The 24300-nt window shown below is 45.6% G+C and overlaps 1 protein-coding gene across 2 annotated transcripts in view; it reads right to left on the bottom strand.

Moving 5' to 3' along the window:
* The window catches only part of FAM168A (family with sequence similarity 168 member A), a 129174-nt gene that overhangs the window by 89828 nt on the left and 15046 nt on the right, over positions 1–24300 (bottom strand). For both annotated transcript variants that reach the window (XM_053970243.1, XM_053970242.1), the window contains exon 2: positions 148–231. The gene's annotated coding sequence lies outside the window, so the exon portion shown is untranslated. The remainder of the gene's footprint in view (positions 1–147; positions 232–24300) is intronic.

Below are 24300 nucleotides of genomic sequence, written 5' to 3' on the forward strand. Positions count from 1 at the left end.
AAAGTGAAAGAAGAGTCCAAACCCTACCAAACAGCAACAGCTGCAATCTCCACGGCATCCAAGGCTTTCCTGTCTGGAAGGAGCAGGGAAAGGGTTTTGGGAGGAGCAGCTAAAAGTGAAGGGCACAAAGACAGGATGAATTGGTACCTCTTGGACACGAGCTTCCTTGGGATGCAGATAATCCGGAGAGGAGTGTGCCTGGGCAGGGAGTCTTCACAGCATTCCAGAGCTCTGCAGCAGCAAGGACACACAAAGAGAGAGAGAGAGAGAAAAACACCCGTGAGGCTCTGTGGAAAACCTGCTGGAAGAAAACACGGCTCTTCCCAGCCCAGAGTGGTCTTCACCTCCACTGGAGCAGAAGGAGAGATGGGGCATGTAAGAAATGCAGGCAAAAAAAAGGAGGAGCGCTGGAGCCACAGGATACGAGGAGAGGGAAGGGATACCCGAGCTGGCAATAACACCAAGGCCTTCCCAGCTTCCCAGAGGGAGAAAAACAAAGTCCAAGCTTTCATTTAAATACTTGTTTACCAGCTATTTGTCAGGATTTGGGACTAAACAGGTTTTAGCCTGAGTTTTACATGTTACTCCTACATCCTCCCTTCCCAGCTGACACAAAAGCTCTGAGAACTGAAAATGAAATCCCTCAAAATGAAGTGCAGCACCCAAAAAAAGCTCTCAAGGCACTCCACATGCTTTATGCATTACAGGGAGGAACAGAAACCCTACTGTTCCCATTAGCAGGACCAGCTCCTTGGAACAGTTGTTTATTTTAATCAACCCAGTACCAAAAGGTTTACATTAAATTTTTTTTTTTTTTTTCATGGTTTTTAACCACTGATCCTGTATTAGTTTACATTCACTCAAAAAACACTCTAGGGGAGAAAGCAGGAGGCAGAAAACATTGAATCCAGTAAAACAACAGAGGTTTTTTTAGGGAGTGCTGGTACATCCCACCTTTCCCTGTAGAATTACAGCACCAGACCCTTCCAGCCAGCTAATGAAACAGCATGAATTTGTAAATGAACAGAAAACAGGAAAATCTTCACTTTTACTGAATCTTTCTTCTTCTTCCTGCCTCCTGCAGGAAGCCACCACCTGCCATGAGAGATGGCATCCTTGGAGAGAAGTCAAAACCCACCCTGCTGATGCTCCAGTGTCCCAATAATCCCAACCCCGGTGCTAGCAGGGCATGAGCACACTGAGGAAAAAGGGTCAGGAACATCTCCACCTGTTGCTTCCAAGGATGCTTGACTTCAGTATTTCCACATTATAAGAAGCATATTCATTGCTTGGAATTTAATTCTGGTTTCAGGCTTTTTGACTTGTTTTTATGGCCCTTCAATTCAGAGATAGAAAAAAATATCTTCAGGAGAGAGAGGAAAGAGTAAGTGAATTTCAGCAGAGACAGGGACTTGACAAATCTCATCCCATCAGGCTCTGCAGTGGCAAATTAGTCTTTCTCAGAGCACATTCTGTACTCAAAGTAGCCTCAGTACTTCAGGAGGTACCAAATATAACACAGTCCCATTTTAACTTCCTTCCAGGAATACACACACTCATTTATTAAGAAGACGTGGGCTGCAGCTCCACTTCCAACAGCTTCAGTAACATTTTGTAAAATTAAACAAATTACTCCTTTTGTGGCAAGAAAGAAGCTGAAAATAAGTGTTCAAGCAAATGGGGGAGAAAACCACCTCCCTCACGTCTTCCTCCCCCCTTGGATTTCGGGAAAGCAAGCTTTGCCTGCTGCACCAGGCTCAGCATCAACCACGGGATCACCAACCACTCCTTCTGCTGCTTTCACACCTCAGTCCCCACGCCTTTACCATTATTATTTCATTTCAGAGCTGCTTTGATACCTCAGTTTGCTCCAAGTCCCCATTTTGGGACATTTTCACATCCTCCTGTTTGTATAAACCAAGGAAGTCCATAGTTCTTGCTGACAAGCACTGAAGGTGAGTGTCCAATGGTGCTGAACATCCCGAGGGTTTCCAGGATTTGGCAGGAGGACAGCACAGCCACAGCCTTTAATGCTGAGGGATTCTCCAAACATTCCCCCTTTTGTTCAGCTCTGGCTGCTACAGAGAGGGAGAAAAACAGTCCCCACCTCTCATTAACCTTGGTGCTGCATCTTCCTTCAGCTGCAACAGCATCAATACCTGCTCACATTGTGCTGCCACTCAGCAGATTAACCCTTTTTTGGATTTTTTTGGTCTCCTTTTCTGTCTTTTCCTGACCAGAAGTCAAAATGATTCAGTTCAGAGGGAGTGGATGCTGCTGCTGCAGAGAGAAGCTGTGAAAAGCTGCAGAGAAGGAGGCTGTCCAGCTGCCAGCACACATCCCTGCCCTCTGCCACTGCTCAAAAACTGGCAGGGAACAGTCAGGATCGACCAAATTTGGATGTATTTGCAGAAAAACAATCAGTCCCAATCAGTGTCTTTGAGTGGAAGTGCAAAGGCGTTCATTAAAGAACAAGAAAAACCAAATGAATTTGTGAGAAGGTGTGCCTTTGGAAAATCTAGGGAAATAGCACAAGGCTGAGAAGTAATGTTGGCACAACCTTGTTCATCAAGAGTGTGATCTGGGATTTAGTTAGGGAAAAACTTCAAGAGCACAGGAAAAAAAAAAAAAAAAACAGCCCTGCCTTCTGTGAGGCAACCTGTGCCAGGGCCTTACCACCCTCACAGCCAAGAATTGCTTCCCAATATCCCATCTAGCCCTGCCCTCTGGCAGTGGGACACCACTCCCTGTGCCCTGCCACTGCAAGCTCCCAGAAAAAGTCCCCCTCCATCCTTCTTACCAAGCTAAGCAAAGACACCCAAGCAGGTTCCTGCAGCCCAGAATTCCTCCTTCCCTTCCCACTTGCTTCTTGCTATGAAAGAGATTCAATCCCTTAATATTTCCTAAGATTACTGCAGCTACTAAGTAGGGAAGCTCATTCCCTAATATCTTCATCAACTCCATGTGCTATTTCAAGATTTTTAATTCTATCCTCCCTCCTATGCCCCAAATTTAGTTTTCTTCTTTTGTTTTAGTAGCTACACTTCAATGATGATCTTACTACAATTATTCTTCTATATTTCTCTTTTAATCCCTTATTTTCCTTCTGTCCACAAAATTGGACTCCAGTGATAGGAGCTGGGTAGATGGATTCTAAAATAGATTAATTAGTTAATTAGGATGTGGTGATTAAAACACCTGCTTTGGTAGATTGCAGAGGGTTCTGATAAAATAGTGGTAGAAAAAAAAAAAAAAAACCCACTCCACAACTGCTTATCAAATGAAGATAAAAACATTCAGCAAATGTCTGACATTCTGCAGGGTTAAATCCTATTCCACAACATTTTGGGTTTATCCCTCTGAGTAACCAAACCCCACAAAATGGAAGGGGAAAAGTTCCCCAAAAGTCAATGTTCACTTTCTTCACTGTCTGTTTTCAACAATTTTCCCAAACTTCTTCTAGAATTGACTCTGGAATAATTATTTTCACTTGTGCAAGTTACATATTATAAGGCACCTCGGGGTTTCTAAGTCACCAACGACTTTGTAATGGAAAGAAAACAATTTAATTATCTAAGATTATTGTTAATTGAAGGAAATATTGACTGTACTGCTCACAACAGTCAACCTCCAGTAAGTGCAACATTAAAAATTATATGCAGCCGTTGTCTCAGAAATAAAAATAAACCTTTCAGTGAGAGCAGCCTCAGTGTGGCCTTTTCCTCTATTAACAAAAAAATAATAAAATCAAAGCAAAACACTGCAACACAAGCCTTCCCTGCATTACAAAAGAGGGATTAATGAGAATCTATTTGGACACTGGGAAAAGGCCTGGCAGGTTCATTGTGAAGGTTAATTCAGACACCTTTATTCACACAGGGAATGGAATTAAAGAAACAGAATTTAAAGGCAATAGTGAAGGGTGCAGTGTTAAGCCATGAACAAGCAGACACCACAGAGAGGATACCAGAGACATTTATCATGGAGCCTAATGCACTTAGGACCTGAATTCTGGAAGAACAGGGCAAAATGTTAGTGAATACATACAGATTATCCAGAATGGATCTGAGTTCCATTCTGCGCAGGGCACATTTAAAAAAAAAAAAAAAAAAAATTAAAGATCCACCTGGAGCAACTGGAAGTGAAAACATCTGTGCAAATACCTAGCAGGAAATAAAGGCATGGAAGGAAAGAATTCTGGAAGGCAGAGAACATTGCAGGAAACCACAGGGTTGTTCCTGGCTGGAAGCACCTTCCTGTCTTTCCTCTCCTAAAAAACTGGCTGTTGCCTTTGGGCCATCAGGACTGGCCCAGAGCTGTACTGAGACCTGGATTAGGGAAGGGATCCAGGTTAAAAATAACCTGGGTTTGCTGTCCCCTGATCTGGCTCACCAGCTGGCCCTGGGAGAGCTGGACCAGCAGAGCCCAGGGAGCCCAGCACTGAGAAGAGGCACAGGAGGAAGGAAGCTCCCAGGGACAGCTTCACCCTGGAGTTAGGAAATACAGGACACAGCCAGATCTGGCATGGAGCACGAGGGGCAGCACCAGCAGGAATTCACCCCTGGATTCCCCAAACACTGGATGATGCTCAGGAGGGAAAGGCTCCCGGGCTGCCTCCAGCTCCTGAGCTTCCTCCTGCCAAAGACCCATCTCCAGCACCCAGCTGGTGGAAGAACTGGAAGTGTTGGGAGTCACCAGCAATGGCTTTGGGCAGTCAGGAGGGGAAGGAGTTTTTAAGGAAGAGGGTGAAAAGGGCCATGTGCTTCAGCAGCACCTTGCACACATCCACCACGGGAAAACATCCAGGAAAACTGCATGGAACAACACACAATGACTCAACATCTCCAGGTGTGCAATGAGCTTCTAAAATTAGCTTCTTGAAAGTCCAGAGTATTAAATATCCCAAGATCCTCCTTCATTTTTCACATGCAGGATCAAGAGGCAAGAAAAGTGAGGAAAGCATTAAACTGGCAAAGTTGGGCATTGTCCTTTCTCCAGGAACATCCTGTTGGCTTGGCCCCCAAGAAAGGCAAGTGACACACACTGGGATTCTGAATGTCACCCCTGACCACAGCTCCCTTTGACATCACTTCCATTGTATCCTTAGAATAACTTTCCCACTTGGAGGATGCCAGCAGAAGGCCAGAGCTTAGGAAAAGCAGCAAATCCCATCCGCATTTTTACTTACTCACAGTTACTGATTAAAAAAAAAAAAAAAAAAAAAAAAGAAGTCTAATCCCCTGGAAAACTGGAGGGGTTGCTTTTGGAGCCAAAGAGCAGGAAAAGGACAACTGCTACTGAAATATCAGCACTGGGCTCCCTGCTCCTGCCAAGCCCTGGATTTCAGGTGTCGAGCTGTGAGTCAATGCAGCAGCAGGATGGATGGATTCAAGATATTTCAGTCAGACACTCTAATCTGAACTCCTACCAGCAGATAAGAGAGACTTAAACAGAGTGCGAGCTGGTTTGCTTTTATATTTAGCTCTATTTGAAAGAGACTCATTTCTCTAAGGCCAGTCTTTCAAACATGCCAGTTTGCCAAGAAACATCGCTCTGCGCCGCATCTGCCAAAGTTTGTAATCCAGAAAAATACACACTGAAGATAAATGCCCTCATTCTTGATTTTCACTTCATTGTGTTTAGAAGAGCAAAGGGGAGTAAATTCTAGTCTGGTTTAATAATCTACTTCAATTTACACGGGCCATCTTTTGGGAAGGGTTTTTCTTCAGTCTCCAAACTCAAAATTAACTGGAATATCGGAATCATTCAGCTCAATGCACTGCTGAGTAGCAGAATTTGGGGAGACAGATCCTACTGCTAATAAAGCACAGAAAATAAGCACTGAGAGCCCCTTCCAGTACCTAAAGGGGCTCCCTGGATCCTTCTCCTCTCCAGGTGAGCACCCCCAGCTCTCCCAGCCTGGCTCCAGCCCTGGAGCAGCTCTGGAGCCTCCTCTGGGCTCTCTGCAGCAGCTCCAGGTGCTGCTGCTGTGTCCCCAGGGCTGGGGCAGCTCTGCAGGTGGGCTCTCACCTGGGCTCAGGGGCAGAATCCTCTCTCTCAACCTGAATTCCAGGTTAAGAACAGCCCTTGATCCCTTCAGGATGTTTTTCCACTGAAGCCAAACAAGGCAGCGTTGAAATCTTTTCTCCACTGTCCTCAATGGAAACATGACAACAAAATCAATTTGGAGATTGTTGTATTGACAGAGACACTTCGTGCTGGAGTTATTTCCATCTGAAAAACCAACTGAGCCACACTGATGAAAACATTGTTTAAACTGTGATTCTGCAAGGAAACCTTTCAGCTCTAGAAAATTCACCCATTCCAGATCTCATGTATTTCTCTTGGGAAAAGGAGTCCTGGTCAAAAAAGGGCTTCACAAAACTGACTGGTCTTATTTTTATTTATCCATAAAGTTTCTCAAAGCAACAATTGACTATTTATCAGGTGCTTTGCCTTCCATTATACCCAAGGCACACACATTCTGCCATACCTGAGCAGCATCCCTGTGCTGAACTACACTTCATTAAGGAATTAATTGAGCGATTCAGACAGATTAGGTAGCAGTAAAAATTATTTTAAGGTGAGTAACTGCCTTTCCATAGAGGTGTTCCCAAAGTTCCCCACAATCTTTCAAGGCCTTTAATTACTTTCAATAACAAACTCACTTAAGAGCTTAAAAGCAATTAAAAATGAGTTAAGTCAACATTTCTTTCACTGGGGTTTATTAAGCACTTGTTTGAAGCAGTCCCAATCTCTCCTTCCCTTAGAAGTCATTGGCAATTTCTGTCACAGTAGACTTAATTTTTGTTCACTTAATTCCCTATGCCACACAGGGACAGGTATTACTGGTGCTGTGCTGGTGGAAAACTCACCAAAATTTAGAGTAATATTTTAAAGAGATCATAGCGGGGAGCCCCCCAACACTCAACTGCTTCACCTTCCTGAACACTGCACATGGATTATAAAAATTCCTGATAACATTAGAGCAAAATAACGAGCTTTCCTCCAGCTTTTGCAAAGGACTTTAATAATTTCCTGTTCCAATCCCAGCACAGACCTTGCCTAAGGCACATTAATCCTTACCCCACACATTCAGTTCCTGCAGTCAGGTCAGGTCACCAAGCAGGCCAGAAATGGTCCCTTATTAATTATTTGGTCACTGCAAAGTGTGGATTTCCTCATTTCCAGCACTGCCATTTCCCAGGTTTCTGGTGTGTCGTGGTGCTCCTGAACTTTCCCACTGGCTCCAACAAATCCACCTTCTCATTCCAAACACTTTTCTGTGCTAACATCTCCCCGGTGTTGTCCTCCTCCACCCTACCCCAGACCTACATATTCCACACGCTCCTCTATTTTATTTCCCAGTGCTGACTCCTATTTGAAAACTACTTTTACTTGCAGAAAAACACCCAGACTTAGCTCCAAACAATTCCTAAAAGTGTATCTTTTTCCATTCTCCTTCATACAACAGGCAGTGTTTCAACTCTCACATTATTCAACAAGGAGAAATGGCCTCCCACTGCCAGAGAGCAGGATCAGGTGGGATATTGGGAACAAATTGTTCCCTGGGAGGGTGGTGAGGCCCTGGCACAGGTTTTCCAGGGAAGCTGTGGCTGTCCCTGGATCTCTGGAAGTGTCCAAGGCCTGGGACAGTGGAAGGTGTCCCTGCCATGGCAGGGGATTGGAACTGGATGGGCTTTAAGGTCCCTTCCAACCCAAGCCATTCCATGATTCCAAGAACTTCTCATTGTTTTACTTTCTTCCATGTAAAATGCAGCTTCCCTAGGAAAGGGCCATGTCAGATTTAGTGCAGAATGCACATCAAAATTAAGTTACACGTGACAGATCCTCTTCTGCTTCTCCACTGGCTACAGTGAGAAATATTCCAAAGCAAAGGGTAGCACCTGAGCTTGTCTTCAAGTGCCCTTGCTGTACCCTCCCTCTGAGAGCCTTCAGGAATCCTTCAGGCTGGAAAAGACAGCCAAGATCATCAAGTCCAACCTTGAAAAGCTGGAAAAGCCACAATCAAGCTCCAGAGAAGCACCAATTCCTCTTCAAACAGCCCTGAAAATGTGCTGGGGGAACCACAAGAGAGAAGGGTAGCAGTGCCCCTCTTGCAGAGATGAGAAATAAACCCTATTAGACAGACCACAGTCCATTCTCATTAAGGTATTTAGGAGCTCAACTCCCACTGAACCAACAGAGCTAAATTCCTAAATTCCTCTGCAGATCCAGGCACCAGAGAAGCACAGTTCTTTGAGCTGGCTATTTCACATTTAATGTTTCTTGTGTGTTCTGAAGACATCCAAATGTGCCAGCGCCTCCAAACATGCCACAGTCACCAAACCTTTGCTTCTACAATTCCTTTGCTGCCGTTGTTTCCACAAGAATTCCAATGCAGGCTGTTCTGGTAGGGGTGACAGGTTCAGCCATTTTATGCTTTCAGCAATCAGAACACAGCTCCATTTTATTTCATGCACTGCAATCAGAGTTTTGCCCTTAGTTTGGCAGCTTTTTATACCATGCAATAACAATTAACTCCCTTTGGCATAATTTATATGAATCATTGATTTAATGCAGATAGCAAGGAAAAAGAAAAGACCTATTAAGTCATCTAAATGACCCAAGCAGCACCGCTGGATTGTTCTCAGCAGCACATTTGCTGTGCTTGTTTGAAATGTGCTTGCACAGCACAAGTACAAAAACTGTCTGCAGAGCAGACACGTTTCACTAGCAGATGCTCTAAGTCAACATAGCTTGGAAATCTTCAGTTTATAACTAAATGTTGTACTGCACTTTCACTCCTCCAAACAGCCTTTAATGCTTCTTGAGGGGGTGAGAAGGGGATATTTGTATTTCAGTAGAAAATAACTTCCCTGACAATTTCCAAGCTGGATCTAAGGCTTGCATGTCCAAAGTAGGACCTGGAATATCCTGGGACCATCTCTTGAGAGGATATGGATGCACTGCAAGAGGATGCCCAGTTCTAAGCATATAAATAACACAGACATGCAATGTATTTTCAGGATGGGTTTTGGTGGGATTTTTGGTGTTGTGTTTTGTTTGTTTTTTACTCTCTAGAAGAAGACAGGTAGGACTTCCCTGATGGAATCCCAAGAGCCAACCTCCTGGCAGATGTGCTCTCTAATCTAAATCTTTCTAATGGGGATTCCCATGTTTCCCCAGGCAATAGCTCAGGTTTGGGGTTGTTTTTCCTGTCTCACCACAAGCTTTCTTTCCAATCCATGCATGGGTTTACAGATGGTGCATGCTACCCCACCTACCAAACCCTTGAGAGAGTTTAGAAGTGTTGGTCTCACTGTGAACCCTCAGGGAGGTTCACACACATCCTTGGGGTGGGATTCTTGGGGTTTTCCTGAGCATGGCCAGGATTTGGACACAATGATCCTTGTGAGTCCCTTCCAATTCGAGATATTCTGTGATTCCATGATTATATCCTGTAATAAGCAGCCCTCTGGGAACATCAAACCACTGACCTTTACTCATCCATCTCACAGCACAGCACTCCATGGGATTTGGAAAACCCTCCTAAACCTAAGGGAACAACATCCACCCTCAAAGCTGCTCAGCTCCCTGCTGGGAGCAATCAAGGAACTACCAGGAGTACAGTGGGCAGAAGGAGAGGTGTTTGTAATTAAGCACCTCTGCACAAATGCAAATTAAATGTGCCCCGTGCTTTATTTGAGTTTAGCAGAGCCTGACTCTGCTTTTGCTGGCACAGCTTGGAAAGCTGCGACCTAAGGGGAGGGAGCAGAGGTTTGTGCAAGGAGTGCTGAAACAAAGCTAAGCAAAATCATTTCACAGGCCACTCCAAAAGCTCCCCTCTGTGTGCTTCCTTGACCCACTAAAAGCCTTCTGCAATAAACAGCCAAACACACAGATGTCCACGGCCCTCCTGCAGAAACCATTTGCACTGTAAACAGGACATAAAGTGGGGGGGGGGGCGGACAGCAATGCTGAGAATGTGCAAGAATTACAAGTCCTAAATTTCACTTTGTACCTCACACTGCAGTCACTGCTCCTTCACAGACTCACTGTTCCTGCACAGAAAGGTTCCTGAGTGGAGCTCTGTGATTTGGCAGGACCTTGAGAACCGCCACAGGAAGAGAGAACAAAAACCAGAAAAGTGGCTAAAAACAAGTGGGACATTAGAACAGCAAAGACCAAGGGAATAATCAGGAAAATGCTGTCAGGAAAGATACTGAAGAAAAATCACTGTCATGAGAGCTGAGATCACCAGATGACTGCCAAGACAAGGAGTTATTGGGAATAAATCACCTCAGAGCAACATAATCAATGTCTGTCTCTTTCTCACAGCAGTGACAACATGGTCCCTGTGCCACCATGGCAACCTACAAGGCTTTAGAACAAAACCTCTGGGACAACAAATCCCTGATAACACTGACTGTGTAGACCATATCCAGGAGAAACTGGACACAGTGCAATCCTGCACTGGATAATGGGGAGAAAATATTAGTATGTTAGTGACCACCAAATTTTAACTGCAAGCCCAGAACAGCGAGAACAAAGAGCATCACAGAAGTGTCCATGAACACCAGTGATTCCAAAGCTTCACCACATGCATCAGGACTGGAAGTGCTTCCACTGGACACCCACAATTCCCCAGGCATGGACCAACACCTCATCCCACTCCATGGGTCAGCTCCTGCCCACTGCCCTCCTCAGCGTCCTCAGACCACCACCACCACCAGACTGACAGGGCCTGGCATGTCACATTCTGTCACGTGTCACCAAATTGCTCTCACTGGACTGTTAATGTGATTATCACCATGGGTCCTACTGCAGGTTTGGGTTTTTTTCCCCAAAGGAAAACAAGTTCTTTGCAGTCACTCTGGAGACACTGAGAGAAACGAATTGTTGGTCCCCCTGAGTATAGATCATTGTCCTTGTCACGATCATGACCACTGCTGTGTCAGAATGCACAAGAATTAGCTCTAGAAAGTGTCTGTACTGTAAATTTTAACACTGAGAAAAGCCTCAGATCCTTAAAAACCTCTTTGCTCAGCTACAGTAATGAAGAGGATACAGAGAAAAAACTTGTGTGAGTAATGGGAGAGATGTTCAGTGCTACAGATAATGCAGGAAAATTTATCCTCCCCCCTTTTACATGGCCCAAAAATGAGTAATTATGTGCCAGGAGATATCATCTACTCCACAAATCAAGTCACTGAAACTACAGACTAAAAATTGTTTTTAAGAAAGTCAATTTATTAGCGATTACTGTGCAGACAGACATATGAGTGCTCTTGTGTACTTGCTGCATTAACAACCTCTCAAAAGCCACAGGAAAAGGAAAATCAATACTGTGTATTTTTTTCTCACATCAATTTATCTACTGCTGAAAAAAAAATAACTCACTTCTGTGTATGCCACACATGACATATCCCAGGTTTCCTCTGAGCAAGGAAAATAAAACAAGCTTTTGCTGGTTTCAACCAACCAAACCCTGCCTTGCTGGACTCAGATTTTGCTTTTGATAAAGCCTGAAATAAGACTTGAACAAACTCAGAGCAGTCTCAGGCAGCTTGGCACTGGTACACAGAGCCTTTTGTTACTGATCCTGTGGTGCTGGCGCAGGGCTGGAGCCCATTAGCAGTGAACGGTCCACTAAATATTTCATGATTCTGGATTTCAGACGTTTCCCAGGACAGGTTCTATCACCACAGATCCTACAAGCGGGCATGACAGTTGCTAAATAAAGGATATCATGCAGAGTGGCCTCTCCAAAGCACTCCCAGAGCCTCCAGCCAGGAACCAATCTCTATATTTTTTACAAAAATATGTCTCAAAAGTATGTATTTTTTTCCTGTCCAATTACAAAACATAAATTTTCTCTGCATAAAGTCTTTCAGGCTGCTACTTTGGCAGGAATCAAAATAAGTCCCAGGATGGCATTCCCTGTCGAGGAGACTAATCTTGTTTCCTTCATTTTCTTTTTCCAGGTCACCAGTTTACTTCCCTCGGCCGAGAGCTCCCCACAGACTCTGGGAGGGCGCCTTAAAGAGCTCTGCAGCCACAGCATTTCCCCATCACTAAACCCTAAAACACTTCTGCCAGGTCCCAAACGGGGCTGAATCCTCTCCAAAACGAATGCTGCAGCTTTTACTCTCCAGGTTGGTACAATTCCCCAAGGCACGGCCTTGCTGCCTTCCCGCCGGGAACGCGCGGCCACAAAGGCTGCCCGGCAGAACGCGGCCTTCACCAGCCATGGACCAGCAGATGTTTGTACAAATCCACCCAAATCCATAGAGAGGAGTGGCTGGAGAGCCTCGCAGACAGGAATTGGGGGTGCTGGTCAGCTGGAGCCAGCAGGGAGGGCAAACCAAAGCCTGGGATGCATCCAAGAGCCGGGCGAGGGAGGATTGTCCCACCGGCCACTTCAGGCTGGACATCTGGAAGCTTTCTTTACCGAGAGGGTGGTCAAATGCTGGAAGTGGCTCCCTGCAGAGGTGGCCAATGCCTCAAGCCTGTCAGCAGCCCCTGGACAATGCCCTTAAGAACATGCTGTGAATTTGGTCAGCCAGGTTTTGGCCAGCCTGGATGATCCTCAGGGTCCCTTCCCAACCGAAGGAGCCTGCTGGATTCTAACGCGGGAGAGAAACCCCGAGGACTCGAGCTGAAAAGCTCAACGTGTCACCTCTGCTCAGGCACCGAGGGGGACACTGAGGCGCTGATCCTCCTCCCAGAGACACTTCCATGCCCACTTGGAAGCGTGGCACTCTCCCAGGCAGCCGGATAATCCTGCCCAGAGCCGGGCTCCTTAAGGCAAAGCAGCTTTGTGGCCTCAGACAGGCCGGCCTTCACTCTCACAGCTGCCTTAAGCTCACTGAAGCTCCAAACAACACGGCCAAAAATGTTCCCTGAGCCTCAGTGACCCACAAATGGTCGTGGCAGCACAAGGAGAGGTGGGAACAGAGCAGGAGAAGACATCCCCTGGTGGGAGCCCCTAGGGACACTGGCTTCTCTTGGAGATGGGGAGCTACTGGAACATGGTTTGGCCGTGATTTTTATTCTCTGCCCTCATATCAGAGTTCACACAGCAGAACTTCTCCTCCTCTCTTGCTCCTGTGCTTTCTATGAGCCACTCTCTGTCCCCTGCCCTGCAGCCACGTAACCACCATCAAGCTCCAAAGTCAAATGTCCCCATCCATCAAACCCCAAAACGCGGAGCAAAACTTGGTTTTTAATCAAAATTTGGCTGACGTTGACCCCTGCACTCACAACCTGCGAGGAAGCAGCCGATGAGCAGATGTCACTGCTGGATAAGCCTCGTTTCTTTAGGAAGCTAAAAATGGAACCAGCCATCACCATCATCTATGTTTAGACCCAATATTCCAAACACTCCCTCTATTTGCAGTTCTTTTTTTTTCCCTCCCCTCCCTCCTGAAGCTATCTCTGGCAGAAGAATTAAACAGCTGCCACTGAGAGCAGGAATGGAGTTAAAAGCTGAAGAAAATGCAGCGCTGGTAGCAGAGGTGACGCACCAGCTGGATGCATTCCAGGTCACTGCAGCCTGGCAGGCTCTCCAAGAGAGGACATCCCAGCGGATCTCGGCGGCACAGCTGGATTTTTCCCCCACGTATGCAAAAGCTGTAACTCCTATGGAGCCAATCATTGCACGCTGGAAGCCCTGCAATTCATTTTTTAAATGGTTTGCCAATCAGGTTATTATGTTCAAGCTAAAGGAGGAAAAAACCCTACAGAAAGACTTTTCATGGGGAAAGCATTCCGCCTGGGATTTTCCTTGTCTTCCTGTGCCAAATTGGCAGGAGAGCTGTATAATTACGGCGCTTTTACAAACAAAATTAATGTACAGCAAGCCTGTACATGGCCACCCTCCCATCCATGGATTTTATGGAGAACAGAGCAAAAGGATGCCAGTTTTATTTCACAGGGAAACCACTCTCTCAAAACAGGAGTATTTTTAAGTAAAATCCCTGTGTGGTGCCACACACTGTAGTCCCCTCTTCCATTTTAAAAGGCAGACAAACTTCACAACACAAGAGCCACCAAGAACAGGGACAGCATCCCTCAGATCTGTGTTCCCACACAGGGATCAGGATGCAGGATGCCCAGGAGTGGCATCAACACATGAGATGTGGCCACAGAGACAAAAGAAGGGCAATTATGGATGTTGTTAAGCATAAAACCTTCTTTTCTTATATGTCTGACTAGGATACTCTAATTTTTAGACTAAAATATAACCAAATACACGTGTCAAAAACCAATTCTCAAAAAAAGCCACCTTATTATATATTAAATGTTTATTTCCCTTTATTATAGCAGCACATCAGTCCCACTAAGATCCACAAGCAGCTTCCAAGAATCCTCTGCTGCTGTCACAAATGCTCATTCTGTGGATCCTAATTTCTCTTTGTTTTCCCTGTCACATTCAATATATCTCCTGTTCATGAATTATAGGCTTGCCTGATTTCCCTAACATCACCCAGGAGTCTACAGTAATTCAGGAACCCAGCAGACACTGGGGAGGTCCAAGTCCTGGATGCTGAGACTCCTTTAGGATGAGAACAGACTAAGGCACGTAATCCCCCCCTGACTGAGCTGGCCACATTCCTTTCCCTTATTTTCCCTCCAAAGTTCCACTCCTAGCAATTCACTCTCGAGGTGCTGAGGAGATGAAGATGACACACGTGTGTGGTCCCAGACTGGCTGGCATAGGATCCATAGGATACCTCACAGTGCATGCTCCAACATCATGCCAAACCATTTCACTCCACCCAACCACTGCTCCTGAAAGCTGAGCAGTGCAGGGGACACTCCTGGAGGACGGGGCCATCCAGGGGGACCTACGTGAGCTTGAGGAGCAGGAGATTCAAGGGAATCACGAGGTTCAGCAAGGCCAAGTGCTGCACTGGGGTATAAGGACAAACTGGGAGAAGAAGTCATTGAGGACAGCCCTGTGAAGAAGGATTTGGGGGCGCTGGGAGATGAAAAGGCCCTGGCCCCGTGCACTTCCAGCCCCCTTAGTGTGGCCTTGGAGTGCCTGGAGGAGCCAGTAAGAAAAATGGAGAGAGACTATTTACAAGGGCCTGGAAAGACAGGACACAGGGAAAGGCTTCCCACTGCCAGAGGGCAGGGATGGATGGGATGCTGGGAAGGAATTCCTCCCTGTGAGGATGGAAAAGCCCTGGCAGAGGGTGCCCAGAGCAGCTGTGGCTGCCCCTGGATCCCTGAAAGTGTCTAAGAGCAGGCTGGACAGGGCTTGGAGCAAGCTGGGATAGTGGAAGGTGTTCCTGCCCATGGAATGGGTGGCACGGGATGGTTTTTAAGGTCCCTCTCAAACCAAACCATTCTGGGATTCTGTGACATGATTCAATAATTCCCTATTTCCCAGTAACATGAGACACATCCCCATTTGCTCCAGAGTCCCAATCCAGATTTTTTTTTTTTGGAAACAGAACAAGAGCTGTCATTTCAGCAGCATCCCCACAACACTGGGATCATTGAAGAATTTCCTCAGTGACCTTTTAGCAGCAGATAAGCACATACACTCCTTAAACATTAATTCCTTCCAAACCCATATTCGTTTCAGCATTTTTTGGACACTGACACACCTTTAATTTAGAGCAACAAAGGTCAAAAACTGCAACTGCTTTCTTCAGCCTGGGAGAAGCTCAGCACAGCAATTAAACCACACGTGTGGAGTTAAACACAAGCTCTAGAGCTGCTGCACCGACAGCTTCTCTCCAGCTCTTCATGGTCCTTTACCAATGTAAGAGGCTTTGTTTTTATTGTTTTGGGTGGTTTAAGTCATCTTATATATACTTCCCTGGCAGTTCTCTGGGGGGGGCGGGGAGGGTAGGGACAGGGAAAACAATTTTTTAAGAGGATTTTAAATTATTTTAATCTGAAGAGCATTTCTAAACATTTCCCACTATACAGCAAGAACAATCCCTTGTTGTTGGTACATTAATCTGGCGAGCACTTGAAGGGCAGAAACACAATGGGGTGAAATTGTTACAGATGGCCTCAGGGTTATTCCAATACTTGAACAACTGGAATAATGGGGTGGAATTAAAAACACGGGCCCAAGCTTAGGAAACGCCTCACGATAAGATCACGGTGCCCAAAAAGAGGAACATAAAACTGTTGAAGAGGAGACAGTTGTGGAAATTAAAAATGAGCCTTGTAGAAGCACAAGAAGTACTTCTAGGCCAGATGGAAAAACCATCCATCCTTTTCCACTCAAAAAAATAATAACCGGCAGGAAAAATTATCTTTCTTCCATTTGGACATGTAAAATTTCACAAGGTTACTGTAGAGAACAACCCAGAACTGGCAAAATGGAAGAGAGGAGAGATAATCTAATAGGCCCTTTCTATCTAATTTTTATGATTCTTATGAAAAACGACCTGAATAAGTGAAGTTATTTGCCCTTGTCCTCTTTGTTCATATTGGATTTAGTCATGAGGGAAATCCTGCCAAGGATAGTATGTTTTACTCAATTTACTACCCTTTGTGATTGCTCTATAAAATATTGGATACATGATAGGAAAGGTTATGGAGGATCGGGGCGGGGGTTTTTGCAATGGAAAAAGAAGGAACACATTGAGCACTCGCTGGCAGCAAAAATTAAGACAAGAAGAAGTGGTGGAATTTTCTGAGGAGAATGTTTATCTATGAGTCCACGTTCAAAGGACTGTATTTAACCCGAATACGGTATAACTTTAAAGAAATAGCAATTGAGGATTAAACAAACAGTCTCTTGCAACATTGCAGCTCCAAGTAGGTCACAAATAACACTGGAGTCAGACGCTCCATCTCTCTGCTGCACAAACTCTGTAATTGCCAGAAGCTGAGGTTTCCTTTGAATTCCCAGTATTTATTATCCTGCTACTTTCAGACTCTCGCCGTTAATCATACGGTTGCACTGCTCCTGCTATTACAGCAGAAGGCAAGAAACCAGAACCTGCTTTGCATTTGTTGCAGCTGACTAACACTGAGCTGCGAGTCCCCTCTGCAGACTCCTCCCGTGGAACCCACCCCCAGCCCCAACATCTGCACCGACAGAACCTGGGTCACGCTCGGTGCAGCCCGGAGAACTCCGGCAAAGCCCGGGTGCAGCCGGTCACCAGCACCACCAACCCCTTCTCGGGGACCCCAGCACACTGGGGTTGCTTTCCTAAAGCTATAAAGGCCGACCATAATGATGCAGGATCTGTTAAATCCTGGGAATGCACTGTGTTGTAAGATTCCAGGGAGAAGCTGGGGCATTCCTCCCTTACCATTCAATCCTACCCCAAAACCAAGAGCCTGGGAACTTGCAGCTGCGCTGGATTGTAATAAGTGGTGTCAAAAATTCCAAGCAAATGAGTACCACATGTCTGGGAAGCGGGCCCTTTTCCTGGGCTGACCTTGGAGGCTGAAGGGCTGCCCCTTTCCTGACAAAAGGACTGCAGGAAGAAAAACATCCCAAGTGCCGCTGTGTAACCACGCGGGTGAGATCCTGCAGCCCTTTGCCACAGAGAGCACGAGTCGAGGGTTTGGGATGAGATCAGATCCCATTTCTCAGCAGCTTTCCCAAAAGTTGAATGGACTCCACAGACTGGGTCTTGTTCCCTCACAGACTTTGGGTTTTTATGGGGGATTTTATAAACCACTGCTGCTGTAGCATCCGTCCCCCATGGATTTATGAAGGCTGCTCTTGGAATGGATACTGGGAGACGAAGGCAGAACAGAAGCCCTGACTCACCTTGTGGAGGGTGGATTTTTTGCTGCCATTGGAGAGATGGACATGCTCCTCTCCAGCTGTGTCAGACATGAGCATCTGAAGGCCTGGAAATTATACATGTTACTCCTTAACCTCTTCCACAGCAAGGTCCTCCTGACCCTTTACTTGGGATTAAATTACACACATTTACAAAAACTAATTGTCTACAACGCATTCCAATTACAAGTCTAATTATACTTATCTAACTGTTGCCTGACTGACTTGGTCTGGAATCAAACCATGCTTTTTTGCTTTATTCCATATTAAATTGGGCTGAAAGGCTTTCTGGAGTTCTGGAAGTTCAGAAATAGATAAAATAGAAGCATCTGAAGACTGAGCAGATAAAAGGCCAGGCCAACATAGAAGAGCTTTCCAAGCACGCATCAGAAGGATCCATCAGGATTTAATAAATCTTGGACTCAATATCTTTACTTTTGTTTCCAAAAGACCAAAAGAAAAAAAAATGTTCAGTCCCAAGCTTCAGGAGAGTCTTTCATCCAAACAGAGGATTATGTCAGTCCCTCCTGATCTTGGAACATGAAAATCCATTTTACACTACTTTCCTTTTTGGAGGCTCTGAACAAGTCTGTCAAAACCTTGCAGTTATGCATTAAGGCAATAATTACAATCAAACAAATGTGTCTCAGTGGGTTTAAAGCAGTATTGACCACTGTGCTCAAAGGAGAGGAATCAATGACTCCACATCCAGCTGGCAGCCAGAAACAAGGAAAACGGGGCTGGTACTTGGACTTGTCTTGTCCAAAACCACCATGGCCTACTTGAGTAACAACACAGGCTGATGTTAAGAGGAATCACAGGATTCCTAAAGGGACCCTAAAGACTGGTAGAACTCCAACCTGGCCTTGGACACCGCCAGGGATCCAGGAACAGCTACAGCTTCTTTGGGCAACCTGTGTCAGGGCTTCCCTACCCTCACAGCCAGGAATTCCTTCCCAGTATCCCACCTAACCCTGTCCTCCCTCAGTGGGAAGCCATTCCTGTGTCCTGTCTCTCCATCCCTTGTTCCCAAGTCCTTCTCCAGCTCCCCTGGAGCCCCTTTGGGCATTGGAAGGCTCAGGCTGGCCAGTCAAGGGAAGTAATTTATGTCCCAAAGTGCACACAGCACAGGACTTGGGAAAACCAGGTGAGGAAGCTGGACTTCTTTGATCTGGCAAGGAGGAGACTAGAGCCAACCTCAGCCCAGCCTGCAGCTCCCTAAACAGCAGCTACAAAGGTGTCAGTCGGAGACTGTGAGCTCTGCAGGAGCCTCTTCTCAGGCAGCATCTTGCCCACCATGCTCAGTGCTCAGGATCAGCCCAAGGGTCAGATTAAGTCCAGGGAGGAAGGGATGCCACTCCCTCTTAGTCTGCTGCATGGACTATGCCCAAGTGAACATCAGCTATGCCCCATCAGAGCAGCCTCAGCAATTAACACTCTCTTCTCACCCATCAGTTCCTTGTGACAGAGTTCATCCCGTAAGGAATCACAGCGTGCATTTCGTTTTCTGCTCAGAATTTGCACCGTCTAATTTACTCACGATTAGCACAGATGATCTAATATTCCTTTCTGATCCTAATTCCCACCAAACCCATCAAATTCAATCTCCCTTTTTGTACACAGACTACAAAAGCTCGAGTCATTACAATTCCTACCCGGTTCCACACTGGTGTAAACGAGAGAATGAGACCCTTAAATTTCCAAAGAGCTTGAAGGCAGCGTTGCATTAATGAACCTCCTGGAACAACCGTGTGTCTGTGAAGAAGAATGCCAGCTACTTGTATGGCAGCCTTTGAAGGTCTCTCCAAGGAGGAAATGAGCCATCAGCCCGGACAAATTCCCCAGCTGGGTTTTGATGGATCACAAGACAAACAGATCCCCTACAAAGAGACACTGAAATTGTTTTACAAGGCCTGGTACCCCTGACCTCAGCCCTGCTCTGTCCTGCTCCACTCACACAGCCTGAGAAAAAAACCCTTCAGGTGGGTGCACACGGATTTGGGGATGCAAAATGGTTGTGACAAAATCCAAGCACCAAGAGAGCGCTTCAATATCTGGGTACAAAAGTGGGGGGCAAAAAAGCAACATCGTTCATGTGAGCGATTTGATGCTTATCTTCCACACCAAACAAGCTGAGACAGTTTCACACCTTACACTTTCTGAAACACTCTGAAAAAGGGACTGGGGACAAGGGATGGAGGGACAGGACACAGGGAATGGCTTCCCACTGCCAGAGGGCAGGGCTGGATGGGATATTGGGAAGGAATTGTTCCCTGGCAGCTGTGGCTGCCCCTGGATCCCTGGCAGTGCCCAAGGCCAGGCTGGACAGGGTTTGGAGCACCCTGGGACAGTGGAAGTGTCCCTGCCCATGGCAGGGATGATCTTTAAGGTGCCTTCCAAGCCAAACCATTCTGGATTCTATGAGAACACCTGTCAGATCAATCCTGCTGCTGGCATCCCTGTCTGATCTGGGAGAAATCTGTTGCTTTGCTCAGGAATTCATCAAGTGGGAAGTTGTTCTATGAACACAAACACTTGTGCACCTCACTCTGTGTTAATCTGAATTCCAGTTTCCAAGGGAAGTTTGACATTAGTTCCTAGCACACATCACCACTGAAATGTATCATTCTTTGTTTCCTACACAATGAAAAATTAAACAAAGACTCTCCAATTACTAATTAGATGCCCTTGCTTAAATAAGTGTGCACAGAAGCAGTGGCCACAATAAAGGAGTTCTAATTTTAATGAAAGGACAGCAGTGTACAACTGATATTTGACCAAGCAGGGAGTAGAAATTTCTTTTAGGAGAACAAAAGCACAATTAAAAAAAAAAAAAGAGTTTTTAATCAAATGTTTTAAATCTGCAAGCTGGGATTTTTTGACTTAAATACAATTTAAATCAGCACTAGATTAAAAAAAAAAAAGATTTAAAACCAGAAGTAGTTACATGAAATAACAATTTCTTCTCCTGGCAGACAAAGCTCCAGGATCCCCTTTGGCAAGAAAATAGGAAATTTTTAGAGAAATTGAGTATTTAAAATAAATTATGCCTATTGCAGCCCTTCCTCATATAAAATATAATAATAATCCCAAATATTGTTTAAGGAAAGCAATAAAAGGAAGGCATAAACTACCTTAAATAGGATGGTAAATGGTAAAATCCAGCTCTCCCACCCTTCCCCACCAGGAATGCAGTCACACGCAGGCTGTGGCTAAACACAGGAATACAACAGGAAAAATTAAACCGGGTGTAACAACAACAAACAGAATGGAAATGGAATCCACTCAGATCCTCCCTCCCACTATCAAATTCCTTGCATGATGACTGTTGGAATGGGCATAAATTCAAAATGCAAAAATCCAGAAGATAAAAGGTGTCGGTTCACTGCCACTCTACCTTTGTAGGACTGTGTAAGGCACTCGAGGAGTTCAGAGCATGATAAAAACCAGCTTTTTCTTCAGCTCTCACCATTGCTTTTGAGTGGCACCAATGCCAAACCCCAGAGCTACAAGAGCTTCTGTGCCATATAATCAATCCCTGCAAAATTTTGATCCAAGAAGCCTGAAAACAGCCTTGCAAGGGAAATATCGATAATTCCTTTCCAAGGATAAGGAAAACAAAAATCTAGACAAACGACACATCTTGCTCCAAGTCACACAAGAACTCAGCTCCTGTGTCATGCACAGTCCCTGCTTTTGTCTTTCCCTGGCCTTGCCATCTCTTCCCCTTAAACCTAAAAAAAATACCTTGGCACACTGTAAAGGAGTTCATTTCCAAGAGAGAAAAACATAACTTTGCCTTTGACAACTGTTTTTTTACACTGAAATATCCTCTTGAACAAGAGAATTTTCCTTACTGGAAAGGTGTGAAAGCTCTCCAGCTTCTCCTTGCCAAGTTTTAATGAGTATAATCCAGGACTGACTTCCCAAGCACAGAAAATGGGAAGGGTTTGGGTTTTCCCAGTCCCACGGGGACTTCTGCTGCTGAGGGATGAATAAAACAGGTCAATTCCACTGTGGATGTGCAGCATTCCAGCAGCTCCATTCATAATTCATGGTTTTGACACATCTACCTGCTGCTTGGGAAAGATGAGCACACACAAACATGACATGGGCAAGAGCTTTTTCCTTTTTCACTCTCGTTTCCACTCTCCCAACAGAAAAAAACAATAAATTAAAAAACAGAATAAGCTGAAGAAGCAGAGTAGGGATTAATCCCAGAAGAATAAATTTGTTGTTTCCACACAAACCCCTGGCTGTCCAGAAGCACATGTGTATGCTCACAGAAAGCAAGTCTTACATATTATTTTTCAAAGTTAAACCTGGTCGTTTACCTTTGTAATTATCAGTTTGAAACTGCAGGGAAACAGACATCCCTGGGAAATGGGACAAATCTCTGGGAAATGGGATAGATCCCTGGGAAATGGGACACATCCCTGGGAAATGGGATAGATCCCTGGGAAATGGGACACATCCCTGGGAAATGGGATAGATCCCCGGGAAATGGGACACATCCCTGGGAAACGTAAACACCAGGAGGGTTTAGGTGGCTCAAAACTGAATGTTGTCAAACACTGAAAACTTCTTAAATCTGGTAAGTGGGGAAAATTGACAATGGGAAAGTGTTTAGTTTATACAATCCCAGAATGGCTTGGGTGGGAAGGGATCTTAAAGATCAGCCAGCTCCAACCCCTGCCATGGGCAGGGACACCTGCCCCCAGGTCAGGTTGTCCCAAGCCCTGTCCAGCCTGGCCTTAGACACTGCCAGGGACTCAGGGGCAGCCACAGCTTCTCTGGGCACCCTGTGCCAGGGACTCAGCACCCTCCCAGGGAACAATTCCTTCCCAAAATCCACCTATCCCTGCCCTCTGGGAAGCCATTCCCGGTGTCCTGTCCCTCCCTGCCTTGTCCCCAGTCCCTCTCCAGCTCTCCTGGAGCCCCTTTATGCCCTGGAAGGGCTCTGAGCTCTCCCTGGAGCCTTCTCCTCTCCAGGTGAGCACCCCCAGCTCTCCCAGCCTGGCTCCAGCCCTGGAGCAGCTCTGGAGCCTCCTCTGGGCTCTCTGCAGCAGCTCCAGGTGCTGCTGCTGTGTCCCCAGGGCTGGGGCAGCTCTGCAGGTGGGCTCTCAGGGGCAGAATCCCCCCTCAGCCCAGGGCATGGAGGTTTCCAGGTGCCAGTGCACATGGGCAGGGCATGCCCAGCTTTTCATCCCTCAGCACCCCCAAATCCTTGTCCCCAGGGCTGCTCCCCAGCCACTCCCTGCCCAGCCTGGCTTTGTGGTTCACGCTGAATTAATTCCAGGAGGAATTCCCTCTCCCCAGAGCAGGCACCGTGGCCATTAGCACACGATGACAAGCTGGGGTCGTGTCGTGGAACACTCCAGCATGTGGAGTATCATGCGTTGAGTTTGTCTGCAATTAAGACCATTTCATTGTCTCATCAGGATCCCTGTGATACCCAATTAAGTAATAACACAAGGAAAGTGCTCTTAATTAATGAGGAAAATGCTCTACAAGCTAGACACAGGTGTGTGTATCTCAAGCAGGGCCTGAAACAGTTGAACAGATCATTTAATCTTTATTTAAAAAAAAATCCGCACTCAAATTTTTATCTAATTACCTCAGTAGCAGGAATCTTCCTGATTTCTTCCAAGGGGGTTAAATTTCTTTGCAATATTCAACAATCAAGTGGTTTATAAAAGACTCAAATTAAAACTGACACTGGGAGTGCAAGAGTGATCACAATTTACACATTGTTATTCTGGGGATAGAACAAATGGGTTTAAACCACCTTTCTCCTTGCAATGTTTCTACAAAATCAATCTCCTCTATGATACTGAATGAGCACATTCGTGTTTATTCTTATACCAGCTCTGCTGTTTGGGTTGAGCTAAATGAAAGCCCATCCCCACTGTTAAATTAGTCAGGGCAACATCTTTTAAAGAAAGATACTGGAAAAAGGCAGAATATCATCCTAAGTCTCATCCTTAAACGCTTCAGTGAAGGGAACAGCAAAATTTAACTGCAAAAACTGACATTTCCATCAAGTACAGCACTTTTGTACCCCAGTTTCTTCAGCGAAGTAAAGTGGACGTGTGTCCTTCAATGCATTGATCACACAGGGCCATTTTACAGAACTGCATGGAAAATTGTGTAGTCATGGGAGCTGGTGTGGGTAACTTTGATAAGCTTTATCTCCCATTTCCCATTGCTTGGTTTCAGTGACATTCCAGCCTGGATCAGTTGGAATTATTCAAGTCACAGTTGTCTACCTTTGGTGAGAATCAAGTATGGAAACAAAGTCCTAAATTCTCACTTCAGGAGCAGGAATTGCAAGGAACATTATTTGCAGGGAGTGAGGCACATGAAAATCTGCCCTTGCCTTTCTCCCCAGATCCTCAGGCACAGTCACCTTCCCTGGGAGATCAGCCTTCCACCTCTTCAGCTCTTTTTTCCCTGGATAGCAGAAGAAACCAGCTTTCTAGAAACTCAAATCTTATTCACAGCACAATGAAAGTCTTTGATTTTTA

The sequence above is a fragment of the Vidua macroura genome, chromosome 2 (genome assembly GCF_024509145.1).
Source record: "Vidua macroura isolate BioBank_ID:100142 chromosome 2, ASM2450914v1, whole genome shotgun sequence".
NCBI lineage: Eukaryota > Metazoa > Chordata > Aves > Passeriformes > Viduidae > Vidua > Vidua macroura.